The sequence below is a fragment of the Podarcis melisellensis genome, assembly GCF_964234715.1.
Source record: "Podarcis melisellensis genome assembly, chromosome: 4".
NCBI lineage: Eukaryota > Metazoa > Chordata > Lepidosauria > Squamata > Lacertidae > Podarcis > Podarcis melisellensis.
In genome coordinates, this window is record NC_138531.1 from 22,459,946 (window position 1) to 22,483,669 (window position 23,724).

The 23,724-nt window shown below is 42.5% G+C and overlaps 2 protein-coding genes across 4 annotated transcripts in view; one reads left to right on the forward strand and one right to left on the reverse strand.

Annotated features, from left to right (window-relative positions):
- The window catches only part of PCCA (propionyl-CoA carboxylase subunit alpha), a 251,208-nt gene that overhangs the window by 197,501 nt on the left and 29,983 nt on the right, over positions 1-23,724 (forward strand). The window lies entirely within an intron of this gene.
- GGACT (gamma-glutamylamine cyclotransferase) overlaps positions 19,394-23,724 on the reverse strand; it is a 56,090-nt gene continuing 51,759 nt past the window's right edge. Inside the window, exon 4 of one of the 2 annotated variants that reach the window (XR_014167688.1) lies at positions 19,394-19,752. The gene's annotated coding sequence lies outside the window, so the exon portion shown is untranslated. The remainder of the gene's footprint in view (positions 19,753-23,724) is intronic. The other variant, XR_014167689.1, reaches the window with a different exon arrangement.

The following is a 23,724-nucleotide window of genomic DNA, read 5'->3' on the forward strand; positions in this document are numbered from 1 at the left end:
CCTCAGGTGCAGTCCATGTACTTGTAGCCTGAGTACAATTGGCAGCCAAGACTTCTGGAGTTTTCTCTAGAGTGGACTTACCACTCTTCCTCATAAGCTGTGCTTCTGAATGAAGCAAGACTGGTGGCAACATCCACAACCCACACTAAGTATTCTTTCAATCCCTACAACTGTCTGTCTTTTGAGAAAACTAAGTGTGTTCTCTATGAAAGCAAGTGTGTGCTCACTGGTGAGTTTTATTTGCACTGACAGCACCTTTCTTTGACATATGCACTGCATTATAAAGGGACCGCTGACCATTAAGTCCAGTCGTGGCCGACTCTGGGGTTGCGGCGCTCATCTCACTTTATTGGCCGAGGGAGCCGGCGTACAGCTTCCGGGTCATGTGGCCAGCATGACTAAGCCACTTCTGGCGAACCAGAGCAGCGCACAGAAACGCTGTTTACCTTCCCGCCGGAATGGTACCTATTTATCTACTTGCACCTTGACGTGCTTTCAAACTGCTAGGATGGCAGGAGCAGGGACCGAGCAACGGGAGCTCACCCCGTCACAGGGATTCGAACCGCCGACCTTCTCATCGACAAGTCCTAGGCTCTGTGGTTTAACCCACAGCGCCACCCATGTCCCATTGCATATGCATTCCAATAGGTTGCTGCAATTTCTTCATTGTCACACTGTTTGGGGGGGGGGAGTGTACTAGTTGTCATATAGTGTCTTCCCTATAACCTCTGCTTTTTCAACTTTCATCCTCTCTCCTCACTATTCATTATCCTGCCAGAGATATTTACCCAGCCTTTCTGGCTGGGGTCCAGGAATGGGGAGGAAGACGACAGTCAGTGATGCTTATTGTGAGGCTCTGTGGGTGTCTATGAGTGTACCTGTTGTCTGCTGTGAAGTGTAGGAAGGAGACGTATGTACCTTTTGGAGCTAAGAAAGCTAATGCAGTCCTTCAGCATCTCGTCACAAGAAGCATGGAACTGTGTATATTTGTGTCTTGCCTGCCAGGTTAGAATGCCTCAGTAGATTCAGTGGCAAAAGCTACTGTTTTCACCAGTGTGGGTGAACAGGATCGAAGTGCCAAGTTTATTTTGGGATTAATATTTCCAACCCATTACCTAGATTCTAGTTCGCTACAGCAAGTGCTGAGTAATACAAGAACAGCAAGTGTGTCATAAATCTTGAAGAAAACGTAATGAGAGAATTCAAAGGAACTTAGTATTGGCAACTTGAGCTTTCCACAGGAACATGACTAGATAATATTTATCCGCATCTAGAGGAAATGCCTTTTACTCTTAAGGAACACTAATAACAAACTGATTACAAAAGACCTTGGCTTGTACAGTGGTGCCCCGCAAGACGAACGCCTCGCAAGACGAAAAACCCGCTAGACGAAAGGGTTTTCTGTTTTGGAGGCGCTTCGCAAAACGAATTTCCCTATGGGGTTGCTTCACAAGACGAAAAAATCTTGCGTCCCCCGGCGGTTTTTTTTTTTTTTGCTTTTTTTGCCCTTTTCCTAAGCCACTAAGCCGCTTATCAGCTGTTCCGCTGATAAGCCGCTTAACAGCTGATCGCTGGAAGCCGCTTGACAGCTCTAGCACTAATCCGCTAAGCTGTCAATGGGCTTGCTTCGCAAGACGAAAAAACCGCTAGACGAAGAGAATCGCGGAACGGATTAAGTTCGTATTGCGAGGCACCACTGTATTCAACATAGCACTAAGGCTACAGTTCCATCAGCACAAGGATTTTTGTTGCAGGCTGGAACCATCTCCTCTCTTCTCTACACCCCCTAAATCTGTTCTGGGAGTTTCCTCAACCATCCAGACTGAATAGGGTGAACTGTGAGGAGCACATGTGGACAGAATTCCCATTGTGCCAAAGGGAATCCTTGGGTTGGCTTCCACTAGCAGAATGGGGTACTGGAATGCATCCCCTAAAGTTTAATGTTCCTCCTTTGCAATGCAAGTTTGTTATGGAATATAGTTTAAGTGATCTGCATTTGCTTCAAGACCCTTTGTTTTGCTTACTGCAGTTTTCTAATAATTGAATCTTCGAAGATTGGAGGATCAGGTACAATTGAAAGCAGCAGAAGAGTGAAGGTCGGGTGGGGACCTCCTCCGTAGTATTTGTCCTCATGTGTTCTAAGTAAAGGACCCCTGACCATTAGGTCCAGTCGTGGCCGACTCTGGGGTTGCGGCGCTCATCTCGCTTACTGGCCGAGGGAGCCGGCATACAGCTTCCAGGTCATGTGGCCAGCATGACTAAGCCGCTTCTGGCAAACCAGAGCAGCGCACGGAAACGCCGCTTACCTTTCCGCAGGAGCGGTACCTATTTATCTACTTGCACGTTGAGGTGCTTTTGAACTGCTAGGTGGGCAGGAGCAGGGACCGAGTAACGGGAGCTCACCCTATTGCGGGGATTCGAACCGCCGACCTTCTGATTGGCAAGTCCTAGTCTCTGTGGTTTAACCCACAGTGCCACCCGCATCCCTCATGTGTTCTACTGAGTTGTAATTGTTAACCTCTGTGTTCATCAGCCAAATTACCCAGTAAAGGGAAGGATCACACTCAAGTTCCTTTCTATGCATGTCGGCGAAGTGAGAGAGTTAGAGGGAGACCGTAGGTTGTAGTGCTGGCTTGCATAGTTGAGACCCACAGAATGGAAAGCTGAGCACCCACTGTGTAATGTGCAGATTGCCCAGTGCTGGACACCTTCAGAGTTATTGTAGGCTCATAGACACCGCAGAACTAGCAGGGTTGGTGGCAGCCATGCACGGCTGATGGATAGTTTAACTCAGTGTACAGTGGTGCCCCGCAAGACGAATGCCTCGCAAGACGAAAAACCCGCAAGACGAAAGGGTTTTTCGGTTTTTGCCTCGCTTCGCTAGACGATTTTCCCTATGGGCTTGCTTCGCAAGACGAAAGCCCATAGGGAAATCTCTTTTAAATGCTGGTGGTGGGGAGCAAAGCCTTCCCCCCCCCTCCGGACTTCAGAAGAGGTCCAGGAAGGCCGGCGGGGACGAAAGGCTTTGCTCCCCACTGCCAACATTTTAAAAGCGGTCCGGGATAGCAGGGAAGCGCTTCCCGCTATCCTGGATGGCTTTTCAAGGCAGGCGGGGGGGGCAAAGACTTTCGCCCCTGCCGGCCTTCAGAAGAGGTCCTGGACCTCTTCTGAAGGCCGGCGGGGGCGAAAGTCTTTGCTCCCCCCTGCCTGACCTTCCCGGGAGAGCAGAAAAACGCGCTACGATTCTCCGCTCTCCCCGACGGCTTTTGAAGGCAGGCGGGGGGGAGCAAAGACTTTTGCCTCCCGCAGGCCTTCAGAAGAGATCCAGGACCTCTTCTGAAGGCTGGCGGGGGGCGAAAGTCTTTGTCCCCCCTGCCTGCCTTCCCGGGAGAGCGTTTTAAAAGCGGTCCGGGATAGCAGGGAAGCGCTTCCCGCTATCCCGGACGGCTTTTGAAGGCAGGCGGGGGGGAGCAGGACCTCTTCCGAAGGCGGGCGGGGGGCAAAAGTCTTTGTCCCCCCTGCCTGCCTTCCTGGGGGCTTTTAAATCGCCCCAGGACTGTCCGGGGCGATTTAAAAGCCCCCGGACGGCTTTTGAAGGCAGGCGCGGGGGGGGGAGTCCTGGACCTCTCCTGAAGGCTGGCGGGGGGCAAAAGTCTTTGCTCCCCCCTGCCTGCCTTCCCGGGAGAGCGGGAAGGCAGCGCTGCTTCTCTGCTCTCCCGGGAAGGCAGGCGGGGGGGAAGCAAAGAATTTCGCCCCCCGCCGGCCTTCAGAAGAGGTCGGGGGACAGACTGTCCCCGGACCTGGTCTGAAGGCGGTTTCCATAGGAACGCATTAATTGATTTTTAATGCATTCCTATGGGAAACCGTGCTTCGCAAGACGAAAAACTCGCAAGACGAAAAGACTTGCGGAACGAATTAATTTCGTCTTGCGAGGCACCACTGTATCAGAAATTGTACAGGTGCTTTTTAAGGAGGGTCTTCTATAATAAAAGATACACATGCTTCTCACCGCAGATTTGAACTATGTAATGGTGTGCCATTTCCTACAATTTGGTTTGATGGACTTTTACACCGGATCACCGAGCTGCTGTTTAGTTTGGCAGATCTCATAGCCTTGTTAGCTGAGCAAACAGGTAGTGGGAAAGCCAATGTATTGTTTGTTTTGAGTTGGCGTGAAACCAGGAAAACATAGAAAAGCTGTATGGCATGGTTCCTGGACTAATTTTCTGATGTCACACAATTAGTGTTGCAGTTTCAGAGCTTTTCTATAGCCAATTACCTAGGGGGGTAGAATGTATTGTACGCTGCGCAAGAACGACACCTTTCAACTCCAACAAAACTGCAGGAGTTGATCAGCAGTGTTAAATATCTGATTTTACACTTGTATGGAAATTGAACCAGTATGTTAATTTCTGTAGCTTTAAATACAGTAGAATGGACTCATTAGTAAGCTAAGGGCATTTCCCCCTTTCTTTAATTGCTCTTATTGCTCCCTGATTTTTTTTAAGGGCTTCGGAGCAAAATATTTGTGAATCTGTGCATGCACACTCTGTTCTCATTTATGAAGTATTAAACTTGGAAGGGTTAGCTCAGAACTGGTTTTGTTTGGCGAGGTGTGGAGATTTTCTCTTGTGATGTGTATAAAATTCTGAATTTCAAGCAATTTTTGGTTTAGAAGTGGTCCTCTTCCCTACCCCCCCCCCAACTTCTTATTTTATAGTGAGTTAAGGGCTCCATAGCAGCTCAGGACTGACACAGATGGTAAACATTTTTACTGCAGAACACCAGCGGTGAGCAGCATATCACAGAGTTAGAGCTCTCAGCACTGTGCTTGCTCAGCTGTGCATAATCACGCTTGTTCCCTTCTCTCGGGTTTCTAGCCAACTCAGAGAAACTCAGCTAAGCGATTCAATCCAGTCCTACCGACATCACAAAGCTGTCGTTTAGTTCCCATAGATGCTGGAGCTAGAAGCTCTGTTGCTAGAGTTACAGAGAACATAGATGATTTTTACAGCATTGTGTGACTGCTTGAAAAATACTTCCTCGCCCTCTCTGTAGCCCACTCAGAAAGTCAAAGGCCTTCACAGATTTGTAGAGTTGGAAGGGACCACAGGGGTTATCCAACCCCTGCAATGTAGGAATCTTTCACCCAGCATGGGACTCAAAGCCACAACCCTGAGATTAAGAGTCACATGCATGACCCATGCATGCAGCTACCCTTTGAGAGGAAGAGCAGGATATAAATCTAATTAATAATTTAATTAATTACTAAGTCTGCAGCATTAATATCTGGAACTTCTGGCATGTGAATGAATAATAGAAGTGTCACCATGTCTGTCTATCCACAAAATAAGATGACCAGTGACTGAACTAGAGAAATGATGAAGCCACATCTTTTGGGGCTGAAATTAAGTACCCTTAATGCCTTTGTCCTGGGCCTGTGATTTCCCCATGTTCTTAATAGATTAGTTTTCTGTGGAGCAAGTAGTGAAGGTTTTGAACACCTTTAAGTCTTCCCAGAAATTTCCTATTGCCATCATACGGTTACCAGGTTGGGTTTTATGGTTCCACCTGGTGGATGAGGGCAGAAGTAGACTTTTGGGACATAGGTGTCTCCCTACTCAGTTTTGCTTCTGCCTCCCACGAAGCAGTCACACAAGCACCCACTTTTCTTTGTTTTGGGCTTGTTAAAATTTCCTTTATACTCTGTTCTTTACCCTCTCTCACTTCCCTCTTTAGCGGTCGCCTTCCTCTAACCCTTTCCCACCCTTCACAGATCCTTCTGACTTTTCTATTCCTCTTCCTTAACTCAGTCTTTAAAAAAACCTTCAAACATACGAACTTTTAAAAGTCTTCCCTCTTTCCTTCTCCTTTCCCTCTCCCTATTGACACTTCAGGAAGGAGGTGCTTGAATTGACGCAGCCCACCTGTGGTCACATGGACCGTGTCTGAGCGCTTCTGTGACTAATTGAGCCCCTGGCTTGTGGCCTTCGATAAGGCCTGCCCTCCCATGTGCCCCTTGGTAGCTTGCAAGGCCCTGTGGAAGAGAAAGCGCCTGAAGCAAGTCACTCCACATCCCCACATTTGCACTGCCCCTTCTCCTGCATAGCAAGCCTAGCCCAGGGATCCAAGTGCACCTCTCCTCACAACTGATCAGATTTGGGGGTGGGGTGAGGACCCTGCCTCTCAGATCCCTGTAGTCTTAATTCTTCAGTATCTTCTGAAGAATTTATGGGGGCTCCCCTCCCACTTTGTCTCATCCACCAGTGCTCCATACCCTTTGCGGTGATGCCTGCCCTGGGGGGCTTCCAACTAACAGAGGACATCCTGAGACAGGAGGCCTTCCTGGGCTCCATTTCCTTAGAAGCAGCCTGATTCACAGCAGGATAGAATACAACAGGTGCAGTAGGCCACATAGGCCTACTTCATATAGCCAGAAGAAACTATGCTCTCTTAATCCTTTCATATTGGCTATCATTGATCCTGGGGACCTGGGCAGCTCTCAGGCCTTACCTTTACCAGGGACTGACCCCTTTTCCATTCCTGAACTGGATGCAGGGGAATGGAGCCATGGATCTGTGGCAGAGCAGCAACCATCCCATCAACTCCTCCTGGGTGACCACTTTTTGCCATTACTGCCTTGCTCTGTAGTCTCCCTAACGGTGAATACTGCCCCATCAGAAACCGCTCCAGCACCATTTAAGGGGGCAGCGGTGCTCCCAGAACCGCAGACCTCCAGCAAATTCATACCAACTCCAGGCTGAATGAACCAACCCTATGCAATATAAGAAACTGCTAGTCCTGGTTAATAAATACTACACCCTGCATGCAGCATTTCTGAATCTTTTGAAGGACACCCGTTTCTATACCAGTTTTGAGATCTCTCCTGCCTAAGGATGGGGATGGCTAGCTAAACAACACCATAGAAAGGCACCAGGATTTCACTGTGCGATGAGTACACGAGACATTTGCCCTTGCCATCTGTGCAGCATGAACAGCTTCTGTCTTTACCAGGGAATCTCTTACTTGAATCAAGAGGTCCTAGTCACACACTGTGAAAAGAAGCGTTGCTGCAGATGATACCAACAGAACCAGTCATTTCAGAACTGTGGCCCTCAAGGCAGGTACCACAACTACCACCCAAACAAATATGGAACAAACCTCGTTATCTCTCCCACCCGCCCAATCCAACACACACAACAGCAGCAGGGCAACAAATGCTCCATAGCCGAACCAATGACACCAGAAAGTGGGGGTAGGCTTCAGTCCTTTCTCAGCACCTGGCAGGGATGGCAACAGACCTCTGGATCCTCAAAACAATATTAGAGGTCAGCTGTTGGCCACATGAGCATCGCCTAACTCCTATAATATGCCTTCTCATATTTTGTTGCAGCATTTGGCTGGAGGGTCATTCAATAGGTTCTCCTGTGTTACCTCTGACAGTTGCAGTTGGGATGTCCCAATTCAGTCACCCTATGGTACTCACCTGCAGGGTGGATTTCTCTTGCCATCATAGGGTCATTGGGGCCTCACTCTAATTTGGACTGCAATGCTTCAGTAGGTTGTATTGTTGGTTTTTTCCTTACATATTGTGTTGAGACTCTGTGGACTGTTTGAGCTTGGCAAGTCCACAAAACTGAGTGGGGAGACGGCTGTGTCCCAAAAGCCTACTTTTGCCTTCATTCACCAGGTGGAACCATACAGGCCAACTCAATAAGTACAAGAGAAATCTACCCTTCAGGTGAGTACCAGTTGTGTTTTGTAGTGTGTTTAGAATCATAGAATAATAGAGTTGGTGTCCAACCTCCTGCCAAGCAGGAAACACCTAGTTTTAGTTAGTGGGTGTTTGTTAACTTCTTGAAACAGTGTTATATACCTGCTGTTATGGTGGAAGCTGCTGTTACATTTGATACAGAAGATGGGATTTCTAACCCACCTTTCATTGCAACATTAGTCAAGCTATGAATTAAGAATGTTTCTGTTTTCATTAACTTAAATAAGGCTTTTCTTTCAATAAACATTTTGATGCAAGTAGTAAGCTAAGGGGATTTCCATTTTAATACAAGCCTGTGACAACAGCAATAACATTCAGTTGTGTCATCAATCTCATTCTGATAGATTATTATAGTCAACTGAATGTAAGTTAGAATCCTGAGTCACATCCCCCCTTTAATAAAATGCAGCCCTTTCTTCTGGCACAATTAATTTTGCCATCTGCCTGGTGATAATCTATGTTCTACCATTTTCTGTTTTGGCTTACAATGCTGCTCAGGCTTTGTCTTAATGTCTCATTGCAGTTCTTGTGCAAAAGTACTGAAGTGCTTTCCCCCCTTTTTGTAACATGGAGAAGATCAAAAAATGTCATGCAGTTCCAACCTTATACTGTCAAATGTTTTCTGGGCTAACATTCTTACATTCTCTGTAAGGTATAACTAAAGCCTGGCCGGGTTTATTTGAACAATGTAAAGTCAAAGAATCAGCAGCAAAAACAAATACTTCTAATTCATGTACCTTTTCTTTGGTGTTTACCTTGGAGTTGGTGTCTTCCTTAGATAAAACAGTTTGATATTAAACAGTTCCTCTAATTTTACAGGGCTCTGTTTCTTTTTATGGCAACACACACTGTGCAGGAAGGTCATTATGCCGAGGGTAGGAGAAGAAAAGCTGTCAGCATAAAAGAGAAAGTTAACATTGCACATGTTGTCTTTGTTTATGGGGTTCCTGGAATGTGTTGAGATTCATTCCAAATGGGGGTATGAAATAATTTGTTGCAAAGTGCTGGACAGCTACCTCACAGATTCCTTTACTATGAAAAGGCATTTCGCTTTGAAAGTATGGCTAGTATACATATTTGCCAAAAGGGTGTAGAATATTGATCTCTCTCTCTCTTTTTTTTAAGGAAAAAGTACTTCACAATTGCATCTGTTTATGTTTGTTCAACTGACTTGTTTCATACAGTTTAAGGGATATAGTAGTATTACATGTAACAAGGCCCAGCTGTAAAAACACAGGGTGTGAGAGGAAGATTCCAGGCCACTAATTCCTACCCTGTGAGGTTAGTTCTGTAAAAAGTGTTGCAAGGTAATGCTCCGGTCTGTGCACAATGTACTGATAATTTTTCTTATTTCCTGTTGGAACCTGTGACTGTTCTACAACTGGAGGTTGAGCTGATTTTCATTATGGGGTGGGGTGGTGATAGCCAAGCCTCCAGACATTTGTTGGGTGACATTTCACCTACCAAAACGTAAACATGTGGAACTAATTGAACATTGATGGATCCTAAGTATTCTTACCAGAATGTTTCTGCACAGGGACAAGGTGTTGGACTTAATGAGTTCAGCGTTTGGCAATTAAAAGGTAAATGGCAAGTAGAAGGAAGGTGACTAGCCAGGAAGTATTAGCCCGAGCCATGAAAAACAGATTCTTCAAACAACTGAAGCACCTGTTTGAGTCTATAACTGGGATGGGGAAATTTTGGCCCTCCAGCTGTTGTTGAACTCTGACACCCATCAGCCCCTGCCAGCATGTCCAATGATCGGGAATGATGGGAGTTGTAGTCCTGCAACATCTGGAGGGCCACAGGTTCCCCATTCCTGATCTATTGGATGTTTTCATGTGTGTGAATCTGGAAATGGTTCCACCTTAGTGGCAGAGAATGCCTGTTTGAAAGTAGACAACCTTCAAGGAATCTTCAGCTGTTTCTGACTGAGGTGGAACATGATTTGCAATTTAATGTAGTGTACAATGAGCAAGACAGTCTTACATTCCTGCCATATCAGAAGCCAGCTCACATGGCCTTAAAGTCAGCACATCTTTGGGTTGTATGTGCTCTTGAGCATGAAAAGGAAATGAAAGAAGTACAAACACCAAAGACTATACAGTGGTACCTCGGGATGCGAACGGGATCCGTTCCGGAGCCCTGTTTGCATCCTGAACAGAACATAAGACGCAACAGCACGGGTCGCGTTTCGCCGTTTCCACACATGCGCATGATGTCATTTTGACCGTCTGCGCATCCATGAGCGGTGAAACCCGGAAGTAACGTGCTCTGTTACTTCCGGGTCACCACAGAGTGCAACCCGAAAGCGCTCAACCTGAAACGTATTTATCCCGAGGTATGACTGTATCTAGCAACCCAGCTTCTGTTCCTCCAGCATCCAAGGTAACATAACCAACTCCTTGGCATGGGTAGAACCAATCCAGGCAGGCAGGCTACATTGATGTTGTGCATTGCACTGAACCTGGAGTGCAGCCTATAGAGAGACGAGAAACAGAGGGACAGGAATGAGTAATATTTGGCAGCGGCAGAACAAGCTCTGACCTTGGGTATTTGAGAGCAAATAACTGAGTGAGGGTGTTACTAGCAAGGCACTCTTCAGCTGCCCTTGCTTTATTGGAGGGAAGCATACAACAAATGAGTAAATACTTACAATCCCCAGGTATATTTCTGTATGATGTTCCATGTGGCCAGGCTGGGATTCTGCAAGACAAGGCAATTCCTTATGAGTTTATTGATGAGGATTGTTATACTGATAGGTGGGTGAAGAAGGGTGATTTTATGCAAGAGACAAGGGGGGGGGGTGGGAAGAGAAAAGAAGAGAGAAATGTTTTTAATCAGCAGAATAAACAAATAAAATGTGACTACTAGTAAATTAAAGGTGTTAATAGTCACTTTTTAATTAAAATATGAAAAATGAAGTCATATTGAAATGATCTCACTGTGCTGTTATGTTATAGATGCTACCTTTTCAATGAAGGCAATATTTATTTATTGCAGTTATATCCCAGTTGCTGGAAAAGCAGCACAATTGCTATTGTCGCTATGCTTCTGAAAAAGTTAAACCTGTCACACACAAACACACACACACACACACACACACACACAGAGAGAGAGAGCTAGAGAGAGCGCTTGGATCGATTATTCTTGTTAACATCAGAAGGAGCAGCTCACACAAGTTGCTCAGGAAAATAATTTGGGTGTCAGTGTCACAAATGAAAAAAACCCAAAAAGGAAAAGGAAGCAATTCTCTCACAACGGGACGTGGTGTAGAGAAGGATAACCTGCCTTCAAAGATTTTGTTTCGACTATTATGATGTTTAATAAATTGTTTGCTTCAAAGGCCTTTGCTACAACAAAATAAGCAGCCTTCCTGCTATTCTTGTTCACTGGTTGCTATAAGTAGCTCATATCCTGTCCTCTCTGGTCTCAGGTGGCTTGCTTTTGTTTGTAAAACTGAAGCTGCTGTTTTAAAGAGCCCTTCCATGTCTTTAAATTATTAGCAAGTTCACAATGTGTTTCAAGAATCAATTGAACTTCTCATATAGAGGCTTGACATTTTGACTCATTATAAGGAACGGTGAACAGGATCTGCCCAGCAAATAGGGCCATCTCATCTAATCTAAAAATGGGGGGAGGGGGGGAAGAATGATTGATTTTCCTGTAATATAAATGAGTTCCTCTTTCTGAGGGATTGTGAGCATGTGATAATAGAGGACACAAATGTAAGCCAGTAGTTTTCAGTATGCTTTCAGACACCGCATCATGTTTAGAAAGTTAAAAACCCAGTTGGTTGGATCCAGACAGAGTAGTCACATTAATGTCCCATAGAAATCACTTCACACATAAGTTGAATCCCGTTATCCATTATAGCATCCATTCACCCAGATTGGCAAGATCCTTCTTGAGCTACTCACAATTCCATTCTCTTCTTATCACTCTGAACAGTTTGGTGTCAATGGTAAATTGTATCACCCCACTGCTTACCCCTAACTCTAGGTCATTTATAGGAAGTTAAAAATAAAGGCTCAAGGACTGATATTTGTTGGAGAAGCCCTCCAAACTCTAGGTTCTTCCTGTTGCCTTGTGCCCTCTGGTTCTGGCTGCTGTCTCAACCCAGCTCTCACCATTCTCTGAATAGGTGTAGAGCCAAGTTTATATTTACCTGATGTGGGGGAGCCTATTTTTTAAAAAGCAGGAGTGCTTGGTGTGTCTGTGTAGGAGTGCCTTTATATTGACATGAAGGCCACTTGAAATATTTTCCTTGAACTTGAACTTGTTTTATTCTGGATTGTTTTATTTGATGTTTTAATGTGTTGTAAACCACTTGGATATTTTTTCTTTAAAATATAAAGTAGTGTAGAAATGAAATATAGTAATACTAATTAAAAAATTCATTGGGGGGCAAATCGCGCCTCGACCTTCTAGTGTGGTGACCACAACCTAGGTTTAAGGTGCCATTCGGCAATTAGCTTATATAGCTGAGTTTCTAACACTGGAGGAAACACGATCCAAAACCATCCCTCAGCATGAGGAATTATTTTCTGTGGTTTGGTTCCCAATGAGTGTGATTATGCAAATCTTCGTCATAACTAGATAAAAATATTCATTTATATAGTAGTATCCTGATACATTCAATAAATGATCAGTGGCATAGGATTACAAACCGTTGACAATAACATTTTTGTTAATTCTCAACTATTGCTCTTTGACTTCACATGGATACAACCCTATAAACATTCCTATATACTATTGTTAAATTTTGTGTAAACTTAGGAGTTGGAAAATCTATGGTCATCCATATGTTACTGAACTACAACTCCCATCATCCCTGAGCATTGCCCGTTCTTGCTGAGGCTGATGGGACTTGGAGTTGAACAACTTTGTGAGCATATAAACAAACACTAATAGGCTTTCTGATCCTGTTGTCTTGTGATTATGTTTGGTGTGACAAAAGGCTGCAAGTGTGTTGGGGTTTTCTTGTGCTTCACCGCCTGTATAGTGGTACCTCGGGTTACAGACGCTTCAGGTTACAGACTCCGCTAACCCAGAAATAGTACTTGGGTTAAGAACTTTGCTTCAGGATGAGAACAGAAATCGTGCGGCGGCAGCGCAGCAGCAGCAGCAGCAGGAGGCCCCATTAGCTAAAGTGGTCTTCAGGTTAAGAACAGTTTCAGGTTAAGAACGGACCTCCAGAACGAATTAAGTTCTTAACCCGAGGTACCACTGTACTAGAATACTTCCAGCAGAACCAGATTGTTCCCCACCCCAGAACGATGTGTAGCAGGCATATAGACAAGAAGGTATCACTGTAATCCTATTATCTTTAGCAGAAATGCTGCAATGCAAAGGGTCAATGAACTTCATAGAAGGAGATTTTTGAGTGAAACTCAGTACTCACTTCAGTAACTATTCCTATTCTGCAAAGCATGTGTTTTTTGAATATTGATTGTGTTCATTTTCTGCTGCAAAATACATTAATTGATAACTACCTGCTGGTGTTGAATCAATCTTGTGTGAAGCCTGGAGACAGGTTTGTCAGGTAGGGTAAATAATATTGATCCCATCTTTAAACTAAGTGGAGCAGAGGATAAATTAATTGAGTTTGAGTAGTTATTTAATTATACGCTACTGATTATTTAAACGTCAGGAATTATTTGATATCATGAGGCAAGTTCAATCCACAAACAAAGTGTTTCAAGTTAGCTTTTTAAAACTCAGAGTAAACTTACTCTTTCTTGATAAGAGCAATTTGCCACATCCGATAGGATTTTGTGGCATTGCCAGCGCTGCTCCTGAGAGATACAGTTCCTATGTAGGTCTCCTCTCTTGAAGTAGAGGACTCTTAAGAGGTAATTAAAGTGCTGCTTTGTCTTTTTAGGATTTTAGTGTACTATATGGTACTATTGTGTTTTAGTGTTGTTATATGGATATGGCAGGAATGGTTATCTTTTGTAAATCACTTAAAATTATTCTGGTATTACGTGGTATATAAATGTAGGAAATAAATAAGCAAAATATTCCTTGCATGCACATAGTCTATAATGATATATCGGGTTGTCATGACTTGCTCAAAGATCCTCTCCTAAACTGTGCAAGTAGCATGTGTTCATATAATAATAACTCCTAGCCTGCTCAACACTAAGATGATGGGTGTCAGGTCTCAAATTGTTATTGCTTCCTAGACTTATCAGTCAGCTGAACTGTGAAGGATGTGAAAATTGATAGCATTTCATTTATGTAAAATATTAAAAAATATGCAGACAAATACATGTTAAAATGCCATACAGTAAAACAAATAATAAATGCATTAGAAAAGCATTAATGCATAAATCAGAACTGATTCTTGGCCTTATATTTTTGTTTGTTGGTTCAGAATACATAAACATATCTCATATTCAATTAAATACTGAAATGCCAGCCTTTTGCTTACTGCCCAACCTCCCAGACGTTTCCAGTTTTGGTTGACCAAATCAATATCAGATGATCAGATGTAATTTTCTAATTACCTGGAGCAAGGAGGGGAAGATGACTCCCTGAAAATAGGTTGCCGCTCTGTGCACTGTGTTTGTAGCTGTGTTATACACTAAAATTAAGTCTAATTGGAAAACAAAAACAAAAATCTGACTCACTTCAAACAACAGCTGCAAAATATTGCCCTGAGGATGGAGGTTAACTCACTTGTGAAATAACGGCCAAAGCTCACACTCTTAATAACTGTTTTCTTTAGCCCTTGAGAAAACTCCATAATTTAATGTGAAATGCTTGGCAGAAAGAGCTTCAATTTAGAGACTGGCTCAGCAGGAAAGAAAAGAGTTGAAAACTCTCTTGTTACAAATGCACTTATATTTGCAACTTTATGTAATCTTCCCCCAAAAGTAAAAAAATTAAATGTTTGAGTTTGGTTTATAAATAATTGTGTATATATGAACATATACTGTATTTTTCGCTCCATAAGATGCACTTTTTTCCTCCAAAAAAGTACGGGGAAATGTCTGTGCGTCTTATGAAGCGAATGCTGCGTGGAGGAGGGACGGACGGGAGCCATGGTTCCCATCCGTCCCTCCGTGGCTCACTTTAAAGTAGCAAAGCGGGAAAGGAGCCGCTTACACGGGTGTAAAGCAAGCACAGCAGGAGCTGTGTAATCCCTCCGCCCCCGCGCTTGGCCACCCCATTGGGATGGGCGCTCGCACAGCCCCCTTGGGGCGAGGCTCGTGTGGGCGAAGGGATTCTACATTCTACATACAAGGATGATAAAGCAGAAAAGACTAGCATATAAGATTCCTTTTAAACTAGAGGTACTGTAGTAAAATATGCTAAGGAGCATGGAAACGGAGCAGCGGAGAGACATTTTGGGCCACCTTCAACTGGAAAAAAATGGTGAGAGTGGAAGAAACAGGAGAATCAGCTGCAAAAAGCAGATAAAAGTAAGCACACTTTTCGTAGAAATGCTGCAAAGTGGCCGCAGCTGGACGTGGCCATGAAAGAATGGATCACAAACCACTGGAATAATGGCTTCTCAGTCTTTACTAAAATGATAATATATGAAGCCAAACGTGTTACTGTAGAGAAAGGCATTCATTATTTTACTGGATCACCATCATGGTGCTACAGGTTTATGAGGCGATGTGGCCTTGCTATGCGCACCAAAACTAGAATTGCACACAAAAATGCCGGAATAATATGAATCTAAGATTCTGTCTTTTCATAAATTTCTAATTGATGTTAGGAAGAGAAATGGGTTTGAAATTGGCCAGATTGGGAATATGGATGAAGTTCCTTTGATGTGCCATCTAATAAGACTGTTGATCTGCAAGGTGCCAAAACTGTCGCCGTGAAAACCTCCGGACATGAGAAAACCCATTACACGGTTGTGTTGTCTTGCTGTGCAGACAGCACCAAATTGCCACCCATGTTAATTTTCAAAAGGAAAACATTTCCAAAAGAAGTGATTCCAAGAGGAGTTGTACATGTTCATGAGAAAGGATGGAAGGAAGAAAATGGAATGAGAGTATGGGTTGAAAAAGTGTGGTCCTGGAGGGTTTTTGAAAAAAACATGCCTTATTAGTACTTGACCAGTTTAGAGCACATATTAACGAAACTACAAAAAAGTGCTTTAAAGAAGTGAAGACTCATCTAGCTGTAATTCCTGGAGGTCTTACCAGTCAGTTGCAACCTCTAGATGTTTCCATCAATAAGCCATTTAAGATCTTTTTTGCGAGAAGAGTAAAACAAATGGATGGCTGCTGGTAATCATGATCTGACACCTACTGGACGAATGAAGAGGCCCACTATCGCTCAAGTTTGTGAATGGGGGAAAACATCATGGCACTCGGTGAAGGAGGAAATTGTTGTACAGTCATTCAAAAAATGTGGCATTTTGCTTTGGATGGAAAAAACGATGGTATCTTGAAGGTATCTTCAAAAACGATGGTATCTTCGCTATATGAAGATAGCGAAGAAAGTGATGTCAGTGATTGTGAGCAACTGAGCTTCATAAATTCTGACTCTAGCACTGATGAGTTCTTGGGGTTCACAGAAGACTAGAAGAGAACTCGAACCTTAAAGTCTCTCTTCATTTGTTATTGACAGTGATGATGGTTCTTAATGCTACTGTTGACTGCTGTTCACTTTACATGGTTGAAATATTATTCTGATATGCCGGTAGTTTATTAAATAGTTCAGTACAACATTTGATTCAGAATATTTTTTTTATTGTTTTCCTCCTCTAAAAACTAGGTGCGTCTTATGGTCAGGTGCGTCTTATGGAGCAAAAAATACGGTAGATTAAGCAAGAAACAGAAATTTCAACAGAAATTTCTCCCATGTTGCATATGCATTTTTGATGATCCAACTATGAAAGCTTTGCCTATTCTTAATAAGAGAGTTCAGGTTCACTGGTTCATTTCAAGCAAAACATCTGAATTCTCTAATATACTCCTGTGTAATTGGCTATTATTGCTATTGCTTCATGTAAAACCATTGTGCAGCAATGATATTGAAAAGTATATAGCAAATTTTCACTTTTTTGATGATAATTAGAAATGGAAGCATCTTGCTGCTAAAGTTCTAAAGAGAATGCTAACCAGATTCAAGCTGAGACTCAAATTTTGCCTGTACATTTTGTCTTTATTGGCAGGGTGCAGCCTATTTTACTGTGCTACATAAAGGCTCGGCACACTGAACTCTCATCTGACCTACCCCGTGCATCATTTTTTGTAATGTCATTTCAAATCTGCCAAAGTGTTTTACAGTCTTTTATCAACTTTTATCCAGTGTCTCATAGTACATTTTATATTTCATAGCCAAGTGATTTGTACAGTACATTTTTTGTGTTGTTGGGTTTTTTTTTTTTTCAGCATTGAGTCTGTATTATCTGGTCATAGCCAATTCACATGATCTTGGACATAAGGTTTGTTGGAGGTGGTGCATTAACATATCGCCATGAGTTATCTGAGGCAAATTCATTATATCTGTTCACTTGCGCATGCCATGGCAGCTAGTCTTCGTCCTCCTTCCAGAGGCGTATGGTGTCCCGCCCTTCCCCAACCAGGAATTACTGCAAGGGCAGACTTTAGTGTTTCAAATTCCAGTGGTGCCCTATGCGAGGCCAAAATTTGGTGCCCATCCCGCCTCTCGCCTTCCATTCCGCTCAATTCACACGTCATAGCTGCGATGCCCTGTGGTGCCCCCTATGCTCGGAGTCGCAATGCCCTAAATCCGCCTCTGATTCTTGGCATCTGACAGCTAGTTTAGAACAGCCCTGGTATATTTGTATATGCACTGTACTATATGCCTTCCTTGCACAATTCATCATGAAAAGGGGGTGAGTGGCTCACACAAGCTGGGCCTGCACAATTTGCATTGGAAGGTGGTGTTGCCCGGGGTGTGTGTGGGAGGAGTGAAGGATGTACAGGCCTCCGGGTCACCCTCTTGTGCCCCCCAGTGTGTGTAACCTGTGTCAGGGTCCTGCATGATTCAGTCCTTCCGAATTTGCCCTCCGATTAACTAATATATTTAGAATAAAACCTGTTAGAAGTTGGAATGTCTAATATTACTAATTACATTGGCAGGCTTATTTCGTGAAAAAGTTGTCCTCGTTGACATTTTCTTTTATCAAACTAGAAAGAGAAACCCAGGTGTTTCATTCACAACCACTCTCCTCCATACATAGGCCCAGGAGCGATTAAAGTGATGAATTGTGTCAGCATAACATATTGACACTATCAATTGGATGTTATCAAACAGCTTAAACTAATGGAATGATTTACTTCATGTTTAACTGCCTTTTTCAATTAAAGGTAGCAAATGCTGTGGGACTTGAGCCTAAGTGAACAAACCATATATTTTCTCCTGTTAACACCAGCATCGCTGACATGCAAGTGATGGGAGTGTTACCCTATTGCTGCAGGCTGTAATGGGCTAGTTTAAATGGTCATGAGGGAAAAAAAGTGATTAATGATTAGGAACAGGGCTGTTACACAGCTTCACAGCTCTTTTTCCTCCATGCATTTCCATTCGTGTCAACTAGCTGCACACTTGGGAGGTGTTATTTCCAAGTAGTCAACATAGTTCATTTCTGCTGCTATTTGTTTCCATTTCATGAGTCCCTTTGGTTGTGCAGCTATAGCTTACGTTTCTTTGGAGTCGTCAGCTTTGCTAATGATAAAAACGGATTATGTACCACTCTTTATTAGCATGGTGAACAAAACCTTAACCATTGCACTTGAGTGTCATGGTAGACACAGGAGGATTCCTTCCTTTATTGCATGTCGACCCTGGGACAGTGGGATACGTCTGGGAGGAGCTACTGAAATTAGTTGGGTATTAAACTGGTGTCTTGCAATAACAATAATTGCTACGCATCAAGAAATTGCAGGTTCAGCATGTACAGCAATGCCCATTAGTGCTCTTTTGTTAATAAACTTCATATCTCTATCCTTCATTGGGCTGCTTCTAGACCTTTTAAAATTCTTGGAGGGTGCAAATAACATGGTAGACTGTGGTGATCTGACAGACACAAATTACAGTTTCCAAAAATGCTTCCAGCTAAATCCTTCACCAAAGACAAACAATGAAACTTAACTATGGTAAAAAATCAAGTCCTTTAATGGCTTGGTAACTAATTACAGAATAAGAAGCAGAGCACTGAAGCAAATACACACTTTTCACAATGGAGAAAACATAGGAACCTGCTTCATCCCAGGTCAGAGCCTTGATCCAGTCTGTTTTGTGTATAGAGTGGCTGTAGTTTTAGGCATGAGTCTGTCCTAGTCCTACCTGGAGATACTGGGAATCACACTTGGGTCATTGTATATACAAAATGCGTGCCATACCGCTGAGCAACAGGTCTCCTAAGTATTTTAGAATCAGTGCTGTTGAAACCTAGAGACAAAGAGGTGGCCACATTTTCTGATGATAGCACGTTATTTAAGGTGGTGGAAACTGAAGCAGAGAGCAAAACTCTCCAAAAGATTTCTCTAAACTGAATGAATAGTCAACAGATGGGCAAATGAGATTCGGTGAAACTAAGTGCTACACTATTCACTTTTTTAAAAAAATAAATAAATCCTAAGTGTACAACTTCAATCCTGAAGTTAGCTTGATGTGCAAGAAAATGAAACCACCAGTACCGTAAAGTTTGTATAAATTGTATAACTCTGTGGCAGGGTCATATTTGGAACACTTAGTATGGTCATTCTAACTCAAAATAGAGCTAGAAAAGTGCAGAGAAGATAGAGATACGATCTAGAAGTTGGAGCATGCTCTCCATAAGTAAAAGACCAGGTCTTTGTGATCTGTATGGGAGATCCTTCTTATGGTTCTGCAGATGGGTGTGGCCCCTCCTGCAGTGACTCAAGTTAGGGTCTTCTCTGTGGTGTCATCTTGTTTGTGGAACTTCCTCTTCGGAGTTGCATCAGTCAGTCTTTCTTCATCAGGTCAAGACATACCTGTTCATTCAGGCCTTTGTGATCCTATGTGAATAAAGCAAATCATTTGTGACTTTTTAGTTTAGACAAAAGATAACAAAGTAAACATGATACAGGTATAAAAACGGATGGATGATGTGGGAAAAGTAGAGGGGGAGAAATTTCAGTACCAAGGGAAGGTATTCTAATTAAATTAATTGGTAGTCGATTCAGCCCAAACGCAACCACACATAAACCCCCTTGACAGAATGTATTATTTATTTGTGGAATTCACTGCCGTAAGATGTGATGGTTGCCCTTGGGAGCAAACAAAGGAGAGATGTTGCTTGTGCGCCATACTTTAGGGATTCCCTGAAATATTTGGCTGGTCCCTATTGCAAACAAGAGGCTGTGGTTGATGGGTACTTGATCTGAAGTCGCAGGGCTCTTTTTATGTGGTACAAAAGGCACATTGTGTAGGAATTTTCCAATATTTTCATCAAGTTTTTCACTATCTCTGTGTTCATAAGACATAAGGGAGGAAAACAGTGTCGCCATGATGTCATAATCCATGTAATGTACCTTTGAGAGGAAGGGTGTTGCTGCCTAAAAAAACACATTCACTTTTCCCTTCTAAAGCTAACTGAAATCGGATGCTGGAGGCTATTTGGGTTAGAAAATACGCCTGACAGATGAAGTAGTCTATTCTTGTGACCACAGTATTGAATTTGCTCTTTTGAAGTATTGTACAGCAATGCTCTTGTTTGCTCAGTGTGCTTCCCTGTAGTGGGGGCCAGAAATCTTATTGTGCAACTCTAGGCACATCATTTAAAACAGTGGCTTTCCATTGTTCCAGATGTGGGCCCCTTGCTTTACCCTCAGTCTACAGCATGAGGTTCAGTTAATTTGTTTAATACCTTATCTTCAGTTGCTTTTTTTTTCTAAGTTGAATGTCAGATGTGTGACAACCCACCCCCCATTTTCATTTTTACAACCCCACACAGCCAGCAGAACTAGAAGATTGCAGAGTGGCTTGGGCAACCCAGCCAGATGTGCAGGCTATAAAAATAATAATTGTTGTTATTGTTGTTGTTGTTGTTAGTAGTTGTAGTACCCCTAGACACATAGCTAGCAGACTCCATTTACTTTACAGTAGTACCTCAGGTTATATACGCTTCAGGTTACATATGCTTCAGGTTACAGACTCCGCTAACCCAGAAATAGTGCTTCAGGTTAAGAACTTTGCTTCAGGTTGAGAACAGAAATCGTGCTCCGGCGGCGCAGCAGCAGCAGGAGGCCCCATTAGCTAAAGTGGTGCTTCAGGTTAAGAACAGTTTCAGATTAAGTATGGACCTCCGGAACGAATTAAGTACTTAACCCGAGGTACCACTATACTAGGTTACTAGTTGGTCAGGCCTGATCTGGAATGCTCCTCTTGTTCTCTTTCTTCAGCCATACTTAGGCTACAAATGGCCATGCCTGAGTTTCAGCCAAAGATCCTTGGAACTGTAGTTGAATGAAAAGACTCTTAATCTCTTTCAAACTCAGACCTGCCGAAAACGACAATTTCTTGGGAATTTTCTTGATAGCTACAGTGGTTTTAAATCGCTTTACACAAATAGTGTGTTCTCTGCTCCCCTTTGCAGTGCTGACAGTACTTGTGTGGCCCAACCTAGGTCAGGTGTTCACCTGGCTGGCTACGCCATGCTGAAGACCAAGGGTTAACATTTGCAGCTATGATATCATTATGTACTTGGTTCACATATGCTGTTTCTGCTACTTTATTATTAAGCAACATAACATAATGCATTTAACAATGAAGCGAATCCTATCTCTTCTTTAGACCAAAATATGGATTTGAAGTTGGAGAAAGAATCAAGGAATTTATTTTAGATGTCCAAATGCTATCACATGATTAAGCTCAACATTTCATTTAGTTTTACATGTATTTCCCCTCTCTTTACATGTACCCCCCCTACAGTCTTGAAGTAGGAAAATTTTGTTTGGCTAATGTTGTAAAGTCGTGTGTGTGTTCTACTACAAACATAAAGATTGGGCAGGCAAAATAGATGAGGAAACACCCCTCCCCTCAGACATTATGATAATCATGCATTCTTCTACAGTCAATCTGTAGGTGATAGGCCTTTCTGAGATGTGGTATACCAAAGTCCTGGTGTATTGCTTCCCCTTAATCTCCCCACACTACATTATCCTATTTTCAAATAATATTTTTGCTTTGAGCTGTTAGTATTTTATTTTATTTTTATAATAATTTTTATTAGTTTTATTAACATACAAAAGACAATACAGAACAAAACACATATATCAAAAACATACAACAGAATTTGACTTCCCCATACCTCCCTTTCACCGCATCCTTATTTTACCATTTTCTTTTTTAACAACCCTTCAGTCAATTTTTTAATCAAGTCTCTTTTAGATTTACTTAAGATTAACATTTACAGCTGTAATTCTTTGTTTCTTTCCCCTTAGCATCTTATCAGTCCACGATTTTACAATAATTTTTAAGATATATTTTAAATTTTCTCCAATCCTCCTCCACTGTCTCTTTCCTCTGGTCACGGATTCTGCCGGTCATCTCTGCCAGTCCCATATATTCAGTCACCTTCGTCTGCCATTCTTCCAGAGTAGGTAGTTCTTGCATCTTCCAATACTTTGCCAACAGGATTCTTGCTGCTGTAGTTGCATACATAAAGAATGTCCTATCTTTCTTTAGTACCAATTGGCCGACCATGCCCAAGAGAAAAGCCTCCGGTTTCTTTACAAATGTCCACTTAAGGATTTTCTTAATTTCATTATAGATCATTTCCCAGTAGGCCTTAATCTTTGGGCAGGTCCACCAAAGATGGTAAAAAGTGCCTTCAGTCTCATTACACTTCCAACATTTATTATTGGGCAAATGGTAGATCTTTGCAAGCTTGACTGGGGTCATGTACCACCTATAGATCATTTTCATTATGTTCTCTTTCAAGGCACTACATGCCGTAAATTTAATACCGGTGGTCCATAACTGTTCCCAGTCCGCAAACATAATATCATGACCAATATCCTGTGCCCATTTAATCATAGCTGATTTCACCGTTTCATCCTGTGTATTCCATTTCAGCAGCAAATTATACATTCTAGATAGATTCTTAGTATTGGGTTCTAGCAATTCTGTTTCTAACTTTGACCTCTCCTTCTGAAAACCAAGTTTCCTGTCTTGCTTAAATGTCTCATTTATCTGACGATAATGTAACCAATCTCGAACTTTATGCTTTAGCTTCTCAAAACTTTGAAGCTTCAACTTTTCACCATCTTGTTCTAAAATTTCACAATATTTAGGCCAGTTAGATTCCATGTTGAGTTTTTTCACTGCCTTAGCTTCCATTGGTGACAACCACCTGGGGGTTTTGCTTTCCAATAGATCTTTGTATCTAATCCAAACATTAGACAGTGCTTTCCTGACAATATGGTTTTTAAAGCTTTTGTACACCTTTACCTTGTCATACCACAAATATGCATGCCAACCAAAACTATTGTCATATCCTTCCAGATCCAAAATGTCTGTATCCTCCAGAAGTAGCCATTGCTTCAACCAGCAAAATGCTGCTGATTCATAATAAAGTCTTAAGTCTGGCAGGGCGAAGCCCCCTCTATCTTTCGCATCGGTTAAAATCTTAAATTTTATTCTGGGCTTTTTGCCCTGCCAGACAAATTTAGATATATCTTTCTGCCACTTCTTGAAACAGTCCATTTTGTCTAGGATCTGCAATGTCTGAAACAAAAACAGCATTCTCGGCAATACATTCATCTTGATAACAGCAATTCGGCCTAACAAGGAAAGTTTCAGCCTAGACCATATATCTAGATCCTTCTTTACTTCTAACCAACATTTTTCATAGTTATCTTTAAATAAGTTCACATTTTTAGATGTTAAATTTACCCCCAGGTACTTGACCTTTTTTGCTATTTCCAACCCAGTTTCACTCTGAAACCTATCTTTTTCTTCCTTTGTTAAATTTTTCCCCAACACCT